At 46.0% G+C, this 8,315-nt stretch overlaps 1 long non-coding RNA gene across 1 annotated transcript; it reads left to right on the forward strand.

The window, feature by feature from the left end:
• Window positions 1-3,258: 3,258 nt before the first annotated feature.
• On the forward strand, window positions 3,259-7,215 carry LOC123086495 (uncharacterized). Its single transcript, XR_006440908.1, has 4 exons — window positions 3,259-3,686; window positions 3,853-4,061; window positions 5,227-5,361; window positions 6,683-7,215. It is a non-coding gene; the product is annotated as an uncharacterized lncRNA (long non-coding RNA).
• The last annotated feature ends 1,100 nt before the right edge of the window (window positions 7,216-8,315 follow it).

The raw sequence follows: 8,315 nt of genomic DNA on the forward strand, positions 1-8,315 counted from the left end.
AATGGGGATTTGTGGAACCATCAGAATCATTCTAGAATGATCCAAATAAAAAAATTGCTCCAAAAGGGTCCAAGAAAATGCTCATGTTGCTCTCTGAAAATATTGGACAGAGATAAAAATCAAACCAATATTTTTAAGAGCTCATAAGTATTTATTTTCGGCATTTGGAATTAATGCAGTAATTATTTGCTTTGGATATATATTGTTATATATATATAATATTGTCCAAAAATTATGCTAGTAGGTGAGGAGCTCTGGAATAATACCACTAGCCTCTACAAAAATTGGCATAAGAAAATAAAATGGTTTAGTATTTTTATTAAACCAAACAAATGTCAGAAAAATAGAAAACAGAAACAAAATAGAAAAAAGGGGAGAAACTTACCTGGCGCCTCTGGCCGGCCCATTTCTGTTCTGGCCCAGCCCACCAGGGGCATAGTCGTCTTCCTCCTCTTGCCAGTAGGCAGAGGGGAAGCGGTGCCCGACGCCGTGCGCGCCAGCACGCAGCTGCCTGCCTGGCCTTTCAAGGTCTTCTCCTCACGCCAGACGTTGCCGCGCGCCTCCCAAGCCTCTCTCGCTCTCTCCCGTGCCATTCCCTCTTCCCCCTCGCTCTTTCTCTCACGGCCGAGCATGCCCGTCGCCACTGCTCGCCGTTGTCACGCTCACCGCCTCCCCCTCGCCCTCTCATCGTGCCCACGAGCTCCGCGCCGCTACCCTGCACGTCTCCCTCAGCCACGCAAGCCGGAGCGCCCTGAGGCGCCTCCATCACCGTCATCATCATCTCCGGCCACCGGAGATCGTCTTCGCCGCCCCGCCATCTCCAGTGCGTCCTCGAGCTCGCCGTCAAGCCCACCGGGACCGCTGTGAGCTCCTGCTCCTTCTTCCTCTCTCTGTTTAGCCGTTCGCGCGCCATAGCCCCGGCCACCACCACGGCCGTAGCTCTTCGCCGCCGTTCATGTCGCTGCCATGGCCACTATCACCTAGGGCCATGACCGAGCACACCACCGTGCTCAGTGCAACGCCAGGAGGCCGTCGAGGCACTCCGCAGCCCCTGTCGTGCCCCGTAGCTCGATTCCGCCCAAACCCGTGCTCCGGCCGCCGCTGCGAGCACCGCTCCGGCAAGCTTCGGCCACCCCGTGTCCTCCCGTCGCCTCCACTAGATGCGCCCGAGCACCAGCTCCTCGGAGATGGTCTCCGCGGCCCATTTGGTCACCGGAGGACCAAATCCGAAGCCCTTCGCCGCGTCTGGCCTCGCCGGCGTCGAGTCGCCGGCGGGTTTGACCCCGCTGACCGGGGTTTAACCTTCCCCCTTGTGTCACTGACGCATGGGCCAGCCCCCTGACATTTTAGTTAGTATTAGTTTAGCACTAATTAACCTAGGTTAGTTAGCTAGTTAGTCGCTGACCAGTGGGCCCGGCACCCACTAAGCCTAATTAGACTAAATAACCCCCCATGTTAACTAACTGAGTCACTGACATGTGGACCCCACACGTCAGGTTTGACTTGGTCAGTGCCATTGACCTGCTAACGTAAGCATGATGATGTGCTGACGTAATATATCATTTTTTGGTTTTAAATTAAATCAGGAAATTCCAAAAAATTAGCTAAACTTCAAAAATTCATAGAAATTCAACCGTAGCTCAGATTGAAATAATTTATATATGAAAAATTATCAGAAAAATTCAATCTATCCATCTGTACCATTTTCATGCAGGACAAACCAACCTATACATGCTGTATGTATGAAAACACACTTATGGCATTTTAAGAGACTTAATTTAGAGTTGCATTTGAACCTGGTTCAAATGGACCTCTTCCAAGTTGAATGCTAAATGCATTAGCTCAAAACACATCACATACTCATGCCATGTTCATGCATCATATTTTTGCATATGATTGTGTATTGATTGTCGACATCGTTCCTTCTCGATAGGTCCTGCTCCGGAGACCGATCCAGAGTACCTGTCAGAGGAGGAGTGCCCCCCTATTGATCTACCAGGCAAGCAAACCCCCTTGTTCATTCCTATACAATCCTACTCTCTCACTCCTGCTCTCATTTATTGCATTAGGACAACAACGATTCAACTGCTACTTTATGCTGCGTTAGTTGAACCCATTCCTCTGCATGACCTGTCATTGCCACAGTAAATAGTTAAAACCCACTAGCATGTGTAGGAGTTGATTGAGCCATGTTGTGTTCCTACCATGCCATGCCTGCTATTGCTTAGAGTTATGTCAGGTATGATTCAACGGGAATGAATTGGAGTGTTACGATATGTTCTGGTGCTGAGAGTTAAGTGTATGAACATGATTTGGTAAAGGTAGCGGTGAGAGGTCATGTAGGAGTACATGGTGGGTTGTCTCATTGGGACTGTCCTTAAGAACTGAGTTCTGTGTAAGTTGTCCAATGACTATCTACTACCACACATTGGGCTCCGGGCGCTCCAAGTTCTCTCGACTTATTAACCGCCTTGATCTCTGTCCAGAAGTTGCAAATAGTTTCTGGTGTTTGTAGGTAGTGCTATTTTTCTACCGAGTGGCACCCGGCAGGGTGGACTTGGGGCAGACTAGGCACACGTGGCCCGGTGTACCGAGTGGCACCTGGATGGTGGGCTCGGGAACACTATACACATCGTTTGGGGCCGTGAGCGAAACCCCGGCCGGATCTCCTTGCGGATGGAACCCGAATAGGCGATAAACCTGGACTAGAGTCTTGTGTGGTTAGTCAGGTCATGGCCGACACCTTCGCCAGGCTTCCGCTTGAAGGTTGCCGAGGTACATGACGTGTACATGGTGATAAGTGGTGAGAGCATGTGTGAAGAAGTACACCCCTACAGGGTTATCAAGATCTATTCGAATAGTCGTGTCCTCGGTTATGGACTTCTTGGATGCTTACGTGGTACATAGACAACTTACACTACACCACAACCCTTGATTGGGGGCAATTAACTGTCGGGAGAAATACGTGAACAAGCGCAAAATATCTGCCAGGACATTTGTTACTGCCAGGAGAAATACTTCGGGGCACAGAAACTGCCGGTAGAACTTGTGGAACAAGGGCACACAGACTGCCAGTAAAATTCTAGCGCCCGTTTTCTGCTGGGACAAGTAAACCACGGCCTGTTTTGTGTTGGGAAGTGTCTTTAGCGCAAGTCCAAAATTGTACTAGGCCCAAGCCCGCACCAGCGATGGAAAAAAGGCGCGAGAGACTAAAATTTTGGCACTAGACGCGCCCCAATCCCCCAAATCGGCCCGATCCAATTTCACCCCCAAATCTTGCCGTTCCCTACACCAGACCGCACCTACTGCCACCACAAGCACCGCACCACCACCGCTGCCCCCAACCATCCATCGCCGCCGACCACTGCCGCCGTCGCCTCTCACCCACCGCACCCTTGCCGCCTCTCCCAACTACCCCAGCACTGCAGACCGTCCTCCGCTCCGTCCACTGCCGACGTCGCCCCAATCACCCCACAGCAGCGCCGCCGAGCACCCAACGGACATGGAGCACCACCAGCACTGACCGGCCCCGTCGCTAAGCCACTCCACTGCCGACCACCCTCCTCCGCCGAACGCCTTCCATCGCTACATCGCGAGATTCCTCTCTCAAGTAGGCGTCCTCCCCGCAAGCTTCACCCAAGCAGCGAGCCGGTCGCCACCACTCTTTCTGGCATCCCACCTCGCAGGTTTGTTCCTTCCTTCCCCTTCTTCCACCGCATGCTCCTGCCTCATCAGCCCTTCTGGCTGCTTTAGCTCCATGGCCAATTCCCATTGGAGATGTGGACTTCTTCATATGCACTATCTATAGCTGGCATTGATTGAGCTCAATCTGAGATGCAACTTTTTTTGCAGCAATCTGAGATGCTACTGTTGCTACTGATTGTTGCCTGCTTTGGGCCTTTTTAGACCTCCCAAGAATTTATGCCCTTATCTGATTATATAATGGTGAGATACAAAGATGGAACAGGGTGCAGCACAAGGAAAGTGGATGAGTATGGATGCACCCCTTACCTCATGAAAGTGGACCTCAAGATGTATTCTAGCCACTAAAACCTTCACTGGTTAGTGTTCGGTCCTATGTTCTTTCCTTGCATTTGGACTTTACAGATACAGTTTTAGATATACAATGTTCTCTTGCATTAGTAGTATAATTTATGGACTGCACAGACCGACTAATTTCTCAGTGGACGATACACCTTCAAGTTGATGTAAGCACAAGATTAAGTTGATTTATACCACATTTCTGTAAGAAAAAATCAAGTAGAATTGATTGCCACCAGAATTGCTTGGTTCACTGGATTAACATCTTCTACGAGCTCATGTTTGAGAGAAAAAAACGTCTAGAAGCTCATCGCATTTCCAGTCTGACATGTAAATGGGTTACAACACGCTTTGTAGTTGTTTGTTTCATCAGAAGTTATGGTTGATGTTAATTGTTTTTTGTTCTGCACATTAGTGTCTCCTATGTTTGGTAATAAGCACATCTTATATGATCCGCTCCACTCTGCGGTGGTGGCAAGCACAATAGTGAGTGGAGGTTGAGGGGAGATTGGGTGGCACATGGCAGTGCCTGCCGACCGGGAGAGTGCGCGGGAGGAAGAAGTAATAAAGGAAGAAGAAGAATAGTGCCGCTTGCACGTTAGCCGTCGGACGGTGACCGAACGTCCTAGAATTTTTTCCAGACCCGTGTTAAATAGGTGCTCCCTTTTTATTTTATTTTCTTCTATTGGGAGATGGACCTTGTACACTTGGAAATTACAAAAGATGTTTTTTATCTCAAAAAAGGGAGATGCTTTTTAACACTAGATCTTGTGATAGCCAGTGCAAACCATCTGTGTTGATGTTTTGCACCCATCCTTCTTCTAGACAGACTTGTGCATGAACTTGTTAGGATTGTTTTGGATTTTTTTCTCAATCTGCAATGATTCTGTTGTTGTTTCAATCTAATCTACCAATCATGTTCCTCGTCTTATTTTGATCCTTCAGTCGCAAAGATCCTAAAATGAAATATGCAGATAGATAGATAGATAGATAGATAGATAGATAGATAGATAGATAGATAGATAGATATATAGATAGATAGATAGATAGATAGATAGATAGATAGATAGATAGATAGATAGATAGATAGATAGATATATAGATAGATAGATAGATAGATAGATAGATAGATAGATAGATAGAAACTAACTGTGTAGCTTTGCGGCCTCGTTTGACATTGTGCAGGAAACGGAGCTTTACTATTAATTGTTGAACGAGGCCACGAGCAATGCAGCCTCTACCATTACATGTTCGCCTGCGATTTTCAAACTGATGAATTTGGAGTAGAGACACTATTGAAGTACACATACCAATCACCAGGTATTACAGATTTCCAACCAGCTGTATATGAAATTGAACATTCTTTCTGGTATCTGAAACTTCATGAACTCTAAACAAATGAGTTAGATTGTAGTCAGAGATTTTGGAAAGAGGCCATCCCATTGTAGATCATGGAAAAATATTTATGAGCTAACAATTGATGATATTCATTAACCTGTTTCACTCTAAGTAAGAAGATAATGCAAATAAAAAGATACTCAAGCCTGCATAGAGTCCATTGATATGGAAAAAACATTGTGGTTGTAATACTCAGTTACTCACCTAACAGAGTTTGATCCTGCTCACACTTATTCCAGCTTTCCGTTGCTTTCCTTGTTTGATCTATGCACGTAGATAAAGGAGTTAGAAGGAGGAATTGAACACATGAAGAGAGAGGGGGGGGTAATAGAGAGGAATCTTCTATAATCCACAGGGCAGAGCACAATGCGACTTCCTCTGCTCGCTACAAACCCCTTTGCATCGTCCATAGAGCAGAGCACAACTAGCAGCTCTGTAGTGACGCAACACTTCTGCTACCCATCCAAAGAGTAAACCCTTCTTCATCCACGCCAGATATAGTGCAACTCAGCGTTGCACCCCTTACTATTTTCCCTAGAGATCCAACATCTTCTGTTTTGAGAAATACTATAGTTTTTGAGATTACCATAGTTTTATTTACAAGGAGGTGTTTGGTTTCCCTTAAAATTGAGGTTTTAATACTATAGTATTTGGTAAATCATGGTTTTACCTCTATATTAAAAAAAAGAGCCCTGGACCTCTTTTTAAAAAACAGAGCAGCCGAAAAGAACCGGCATGGCACCCTATTATCCTCTCCCCCTCTATTCTCTGCAGCTCGCCTCGCTCTCCAAGAAAACTCGCCTTGCTCCCACACCCTGCCTCCCTGATCGAGTGTCCTTTTTGATAACCACAAGCCTTGAGCACGGCTGTTCAGTGGAGTTGAGTTTATGCAAGCTTCGGTTGTTATGCATGCGGATGGTATGGACTGGCCAGCTGGCTAGCTAGCTAGAAAAATGTGCTGCTCTATAGACGTGTGCATGGATATTCTTTGGCCGGTCTCTACATGCAACGGCTAGCTCCGCTAGAAAAACAGACATTTCGCAGCTAGTACAACTAATTTTACAATGATGTGTCAAACGTCTTCTATGTATTAATACTTTAAAATACTCTGATATGTCAATACCACGGTATTCATGCCTACTAGCTAAATTACTATAGTTTTTTGATACTTTGGTTTTTGCAATACTTTACTGTCAAACACAGGCTAAGTTGTTTCTTCATTTGTACCATCTTATCTGTTCAGGTTGGCATCACACTGGAAGATCTTCTGGTCAACACGTAGTTGTACAAGTCAACTAGGATGTCTACATGGTGATTCTTCTGTTCAGTGACAACACGATCAAGTGGGGTGAGGCTTGTCTGTGGTCTTTCAAGCAATACAAGTTTGATGACTCTTCTGCTAGAGACACGTGGCCCTGTTTGAATAATGCAGCTTCACAAGATGGTGGCGAGTCTGGTATTCAGAACATCTCATGAATATGGCAATGCCATTCAATGAACGGCTGAGCAGAAATATACAAAAGTGTGAACCTGCCATTGTTTCCTAGACATAGCTGTAGCCGTAAGTCAAGCTCATACCGTTAGTGTAGCTTAGTTTGAAGACATAACATCTTATTATCTGATGTAAATTATATTTACCAATGTGGCTGGTTGTTACTGAACACATCTATGGATGTTGAGATCTTGAATTTTTTGTCTTAATGTGTTTGAGGTATGCAATTGAACCTTGAGTGAAATGATGTATGATGCATGGGCATATTGTGATTGGATTCTAAATCGAGGATATGTTGCCCAGAACGGCCAGATTGTTTTTGAAACAAAACAGGATGACATATTATCTACCGTGCCAACCTATTTGTGCTGGCTAGGGCAGAAAATCTGCCGGGACAAGTAATCCCCAGCAGCCGTTCTCGTGTCGGTTCTATCTACCGGGAGAACCATTGTGCCGGCAGTTTATCAGCCCTTTAAAGAGCTTTCTCCTGGCAGTTTTCTGTCCTTACATCAGTGTTGTGGTGTAGTGTTAAAGTGGATACTCTAAAATTCTCAAGACAAGTGTGAGTGCTATGGATGGCCTTCTCGTAGAGAGACGGGGATGAATCCATAGTAGTGTATTGATGTGGTGATTAGTGGACTCGTGTGTGCTGCCTCACCTCAAAGAAGTTTCTCGTAGTCGTAGAACAGGATAGCCACTGAGTCAAAGCTGGCTTGCTGCAACTAAACCCCACATTACCTTCTTGATACAAATGCATGTATGATAGGATCTGATGTAAGTCTTGCTGAGTACCTTTGTACTCATGTTTGCTTTATTTATGTTTTGCAGGTGAGACATCTGTCTCACTAGTAGTACCACTTGGACTTCGACGAGTAGCTTGTTACCTCAGCTACGATCTTGTACCCTTGGGAGGGACTTGTAGATAGTCAGGCTTCTTAGCCTTTTTCTTTTGTAGTTGTCTATACTCAGACATGTAATGCTTCTGTTGCTTGTATGCTCTGAATGATGGGTCATGTGACCCCTGTTTGTATTTAATGCTATGTGGCTCTTCTGGGCCTTTATCTATATGAGTTTGAGTTATGTTGTGATGCCATGTTGTACAACACATACTTGCATGTTATGCGTACATGTGACGTGTATTGCTATGTGTGGGATCCCACAACCTAGTTGTTTATCCTTGGTACGTAGCCTCTCTTATGGGGAAATGTAGTCTAGTGCTTCCACTGAGCCATGGTAGTCTGCTACAGCCCGGTTCACCGGAGTCCTGCTAGCCCAGCACTACTGCTCTGGAACACTTAGACTGGCCGGCATGTGATTCACTTCGTTCTTGTGTCTGTCCCTTCGGGGAAATGTCACGCGGTGACATCCGGAGTGCTGTCTAGCC

This window comes from Triticum aestivum, chromosome 4A (assembly GCF_018294505.1).
Source record: "Triticum aestivum cultivar Chinese Spring chromosome 4A, IWGSC CS RefSeq v2.1, whole genome shotgun sequence".
Lineage (NCBI taxonomy): Eukaryota > Viridiplantae > Streptophyta > Magnoliopsida > Poales > Poaceae > Triticum > Triticum aestivum.